A 6,292-nucleotide genomic window follows, 5' to 3' on the forward strand; every position below is an offset into this window, starting at 1 on the left:
GAAGAGAAAGATATAGAGAGGTACATGGGAGGTACAGACAACAAAGATGAACCCTTTTGCACATACAGTACTGTGTTGTCAGTGAAGGCAAACATGGGTATACGTGTGTATAGATGGGTGGACAGATGGGTGGATGGGCTGAACTAGTAGGTATGTCTATGAAGTGGGGAGTGTACCCAAGAATATGTATAGGGTTGGCAGATAATGGTCGTCTAAGTTTATGTGTATGATCTGAATTCCCAGGTATATAGTATATAGAGTATATAGAGCTGACAAGAGGCAAGGTGGTAGTCAATGCTTGGTCACAGCCAGCTATCCAGAGGGACTGAGGAGTTGAACCGGTGAACTCAGGACCATATTCGCAGGGGACATCAAACTCCATTGGCATAACACACTACAGAAAACATTGTTCCACCTCCTACTTTGGCGAGTAGTGACTGGGATCTTAAAAGCTTGCAAGCTGCCATCCAGATGCAATGATGGGTCTCTCCTCATCCAGAGCAAAGAAGAATGAAGAAAACGAAAATTCATGGATACAATCAGTCCTATCGAATGGTACACCATCCAATCTGCAGCCTATACAACTATGAGACCAGAAGAACTACATGGTGTCCGGCTACCAATGTCAACCACTTGGAAGAGGATCTATGTAGGAGATCCTGGACAGAGAGGGAGAACAATGTGGACAAAACTCAAAATCATCTGGAGAAAAAAAGGGGGGTGGGCAGGTTTGCTGGTCCGATAGAGCCTGGTGGAACTGCTGAGACTATGGCGCCTAGCTGCCCTTCAGGTCTGGAACTGAACTCACACCCGTGGTTTCCAGCCAAATGAAAGACAGGCATATGAGCTGAACATTTACCTGAGGTAGATACACTCCTTGGAGAGAACAATCATGGGAGAAAGAAGAGCTGCTTATGCACTGGGAGATAGCTCAGGGGGCAGGTGGGCATGGAGGGATGGACACAGGGAAGAGGTAAGTATCAGGAGAAGTGGGAGGGGAGCTGTTGCACTGTGGTAAATTGTGGTCAATGTCATGAAACAAAGTGTATGTGAACTGCTGTATGCAAAGTGAATTTGCTGTGTAAATTTTCACCCAAATCACAATAATAAATAAATAAATAAATAAAAGAAATGAAATAAGAATCAGGAGGTTTGAAAAAGAACCACTGGAAATACAGGAATTGAAAGACCCATTGAAACAAAAGGCAACAGGTGACAAAAAATAGACTGCACACAAACAGAGAACTAACAAACTTGATAATTGTTGTTGTTGTTTTAAATGCCATCAAGTTGGTTCCAACTCATAGGGAACCCATGTACAACAGAACAAAACACTGCCTAGACCTGCGCCATTCTCACAACTTCTGCTATGCTGGAGCCCATTGTTGTAGCCACTGTGTCAATCCATCTTGACAGTCTTCCTTCTTTTTGCTGACCCTCGACTTTATACAAGGATATAGCTGAAGCAGTATTGCGAGGGAAATATCTGTATGCATTACAGGACATGAAAGATAAAAAATAAGGCAGGAAAAGAACACTACATCAACATATGGAAAGTTGTTGTTGTTAAGTGCCTTCTAGTTGGCTCTCACTCATAACAATCCAATGTAAGAGAAAGTAGAAGGAAGAAATAATAAAAATAAGAACAAATGATCAACAAAACCAAAAGCTGGCTCAATGGAAAACACAAATGAAGCTGGTAAATTTGTACTAATTCTATTTAGAGTGAAACAAAAACAGCACAAATAAGATTGTTGTTGTTGTTATGAACCGTGCAGTCAGACCTGAGAGGGGTTTCTGAGGCAGTATCACCATAGAGGTAGATTGCCCAACCTTCCTTCCGAGGAGTGGCTGGTGGGTTTGAACCGCCAGCCTTCTGGTTAGCAGTCAAGTGCTTTAGGCACCACACTACCAGAGCTCCCACAAATAAGATTAGCACTTTTTAAAAATAGTAAGACAACACTGTGAGCAAATTACCCTTATGAACTTTAGAAAAAATAAAAAGGCAAATAAAGCAGTAAAAATTAAAGCAAGGCTAGATACTTTTATAGATAAGGAGTCCTGTCTCATGTAAGAAATCTCTACCTTATACAGCCATATCAGAAAAACTATTAAAATATTAGCAAGGAAATTAATAGAACCCAACAACATCATCTATTCTAAATGTTAAATATTTCAGCAAACAAAAAGATTCTTAATGTTTTACTCTGCTGGCTAGACCAACACTACAGATCCTTTAAAGATAACAAATTACAAGACAATTACAGTAATCTTTCTTAAATGTATACTATCATTTTGTTTCAAAGAGCCATTTTAAGGTTTACTAACTGAAGACTACAAGGTCTACCATCTCCTTCCCTGCTGAGCTTCAGGGTTCATTAAAGTCCTCTCCTTCTTGCTGACTTCAAGACAAATTTTGGAGGCAATGTTGGGGATTCTTTTGGCCAATCTAGAATACTGCTTTGGGCCATTAACTTAAGTCCACTTATGTCCCAAGGTCGGCAGAGCATGGCAGGCTGCTGAGCAACAACACGGCTACATGCAGGGTTCAAGCATGCCATAAGCTAGAGACCATTCCCCAAGGCTTCTGCTTATATACAGGAAGTAGACCACATTCCCTAAGGCAGCAGCTACTCAGCTGCTCACAGTAGATTCCACCATGGAGTTGATTACCAGTCTCATCATGGGGAATACTACATCCAGCTGCCCAGCCACTCAACCAGACCCAGCCAAGCTGACAACAACCTGAACTACCACAATCCTGATGCTGCTTATTAGTCCAGCTGTGAGGATTTTCATTTTCTTTATGTTGAGGTGTAATCTATACTACAGACTATAGTCTTTAATTTCATCATTAAGTGCTTGAAGTCATCTTCACTTTCAGCAAGGAAGGCTGTGTTGTCTGTGTATCACAGGCTGTTAATGAGTGTTCCTTCAATCCTGATGCTAGTTCTTCTTCATATAGTCTTGCTTCTCGGATTATTTGCTCAGCGTACAGATTGAATACGTATTTTGAGAGGATACAACCCTGACATATTCCCTTCCTAATTTTAAACCATGCAGTATCCCTTTGTTCTATTTGAACAACAGTCTCCTGGTCTATGTGCAGGTACCTCATGAACACAATCAAATGCTTTTGCATAATCAATTAAAAACAAGTAAACATCATTCTGCTAATCTTTGCTTTCAGCCAAGACTCATCTGACATCAGCAATGATATCCCTTGTTCCACGTTCTCTTCTGAATCCAGCTTGCATTTCTTGAAGTTCCCTGTCAATATGCTGCAACCACCTTTGAATTATCTTCAGAAAGATTTTACTTGTGTGTGATATTAATGATATTGTTTGATAATCCACATTCTGTGGGATCACCTCTTTCTTGAATGGGTACAAATATGGATCTCTCCCAGTCATTTGGCTTCCAAATTTCTTGGTATAAATGAGTGAATACCTACAGTGCAGCATCTGTTTGCTGAAACATCTCAATGGGTAGTCTGTCGATTCCTGCAGTCTTGTTTTTCACCAATTCCTTCACTGCAGCCTTGACGTCTTCCTTCAGTACCACTGATTCTTGATCATATGCCATCTCCTGAAATGGATGAACATCTTCTTTTTGGTACAATGACTCTGTGTATTCCTTCCATCTTGATGGTTCCTGCATCATTCAATATTTTGCCCATAGAATCTTTCAATATTGCAACCCAAGGCTTGACATTTTTCTTCAATTCTTTCAGCTTGAGAAATGCTGAGCATGTTCTTCCCTTTTGGTTTTCTAACTCCAGGTCTTTACACATTTCATTATAATAATTGACTCTGTTTTCTCAAGCTGCTCTTTGGAATCTTCTGTTCAGCTCTTTTATCTTATCATTTCTTCCATTTGCTTATATCTATCAAAATAACTTCCATAACTTTTCTTTCAAGAAAATTCATTGTAGTTTAGTTTTTCTTCTCTATATTAATCAAATTACCTTAAATTGTTATAGAATGTACTGATTCATTTATCCCTTGACTTACCATTCTTTATGATTAAAAATGAAAGTGCCCTTACTTCTTCAAATTCAGCCATGAATTGCTTCTATGGAATTTAATTTTCCTTTCTCTATTTGACTTCCCCCAGACCACCTCCCATGTAATAGCAACTGATTTTAACAGTGGTGGAGTGAGACTCCCCAGTTCTCCCACCCATATGTGAGATGGGGATGAAATCATCCTATCAGAAAAGAACTCAACAAGCCACAATCCAAACCAAGAGGAATATCCTTTCACCTACATGCTCTCTCATCCAATTATAATTTCCTAGCCTCAAAATGTTTACAGTATCAATTTTTTTTTCTTTTCTGACAAGTATAAAAACCAAAAAAACAAACTCACTGCCATCAAGTTGATTCCAACTCATAGGGTTTCCATTGGGTTTCCAAAGCTGTAAATCTTTACAGAAGCAGACTGCCTCATCTGTCCTCCCCAGAGTGGCTGGTGGATTTCAACCACTGACCTTCTGGTCAGCGGCCAAATGCCTTAACCACTACACCACCAGAGTGCCAAACAAACAAAAAACAACAGGCTTTTTATAAGAAACTTCAACTTTAAGATTCATTAATCAAATCCACTATTAGGTAGAGATACTGTACTCCAAAACCTGTATCTTAAGATGGGAAAAATTCCCAAGGGAACTGGAAGGGACATGAGGCCTGAGGGAATCGAATGAAACAGCAAGAAGGGAACTTTAGTGGAGAACCTTGTAATAGCAAAAGGATCAAAGAGATTGTTTAACAGGCCATTTTAAGGCACGGACAGAATTCTTTTGGAGGAACAGCAATAATTTACCTCTGAATAACAATCTCATGAGTCAAAAATCAGCTACATCTGGAACAGCAGCCAAGAAAGGAAAGAGCAAGAAGGCAAGAACAAAGGAGTGATTTACCTCCGACCTTATAACCTCACCTTTACACAAACACCTACTTATGGAGCTATAGGAAGACAAGAAGGCATCAAAAAGAGGCTGAAGAATAATGTGCAAGAACCCCTAAGAGAGAAAGCAGAGTTCATAACATGAATGGATTGGTTATCAAAGGTAGATTATCAAAATGCTCACTATGTACAGAATTATCAGGATTACTAGAAAAATTGGCTGATATCATTCTACAACTATGATAGGGATTTCCCCACCCTGTGCTTTAAACCAAAAAGGGTCTTCAGTGAATTTTAACACAAACAGCTGCAATCAAGAACATATTATTATTTATTGAAGAGAAGGTTAGAACAAAAAGTACTTTATTTATAAAGCCTGTCATCTAAGATCAGAGGAAGCATTTCATGATCTCAGAATATGGGCTTAATAACATGTGATTTCACAAAGAAAAATTTAATTAAGTTTGAAAAGAAGGTCAAATAAAAATGGAAATATGAACATCTTTTAATTAATTTATTAAAACCCTAGCAACAGTGATCTGTGTCTCTTCCTTTCCCTTCACTTTCCACAGCTCGTCAATAAGCCCTGCTCACTGTCCCCTTTACGAACTGTTTGGCATCTGCCCTTCTTTTTCCACCCTAGTTATCTCATGCCTGGGATTGTTACAACAGCTGTCTCTTAACTGGTTTCCCAGCCTCCAGTTTCCTTTCTAGTCTGCCTCACACTGCCACTAGATATGATTTCCTAAAGTTTTTTCCTTCATGAAGTTACCCACACTGAAATATCTGGCCCTCTACTGCCAACAGGATAATCTAAACTCGTTAGTCAGAGAACCAGAACACTCTGCAATTTGGCCCCAACCTACCTTTCTCTCACTATATTGCTGTCATGATAGGTCTCACTGTACTCTAAACCACTATGTTCATCACCATCATTCTGAAGTTGGCCACATTATTCCCATTCCTTGAAAAGCCTTCCCATGTCCCCTCTACCCTTCCTTCAATTTTCAGTTTGAGTCTAATATTCTCTCAGAAACTTTCTGACGCAGAATCATACCTTCTTCACTCTAAGATGCTCAGAAGACTAAATGAGTATCTGGCACATTATAAATCCTCCACAAATATCAACTATTACTATTGCCCTCTTTATATTTTTCATTTGCTTGATACTTATCACATACTGCTAATCAATATTTTAAATAACATGGCATAATATTTTACTTTTGCAACCTACACTCTCTAAAGACATATATGTTTTATGAGTTGAACATGTACCTGAGGTAGATACACTCCTTGGAGAGAACAATCATGGGAGAATAGAAAGGCTATGTATGCACAGGGAGACAGCTCAGGGGGCAGGAGTGCATGGAGGGATGGACACAGGG

At 39.4% G+C, this 6,292-nt stretch overlaps 1 protein-coding gene across 1 annotated transcript in view; it reads right to left on the bottom strand.

The window, feature by feature from the left end:
• The window catches only part of TTC27 (tetratricopeptide repeat domain 27), a 393,959-nt gene that overhangs the window by 87,132 nt on the left and 300,535 nt on the right, over positions 1-6,292 (bottom strand). The gene's annotated exons all lie outside the window — the stretch shown is intronic.

Source organism: Orycteropus afer, unplaced genomic scaffold (genome assembly GCF_000298275.1).
Source record: "Orycteropus afer afer isolate SDZICR_OR568_19922 unplaced genomic scaffold, OryAfe1.0 scaffold00054, whole genome shotgun sequence".
Lineage (NCBI taxonomy): Eukaryota > Metazoa > Chordata > Mammalia > Tubulidentata > Orycteropodidae > Orycteropus > Orycteropus afer.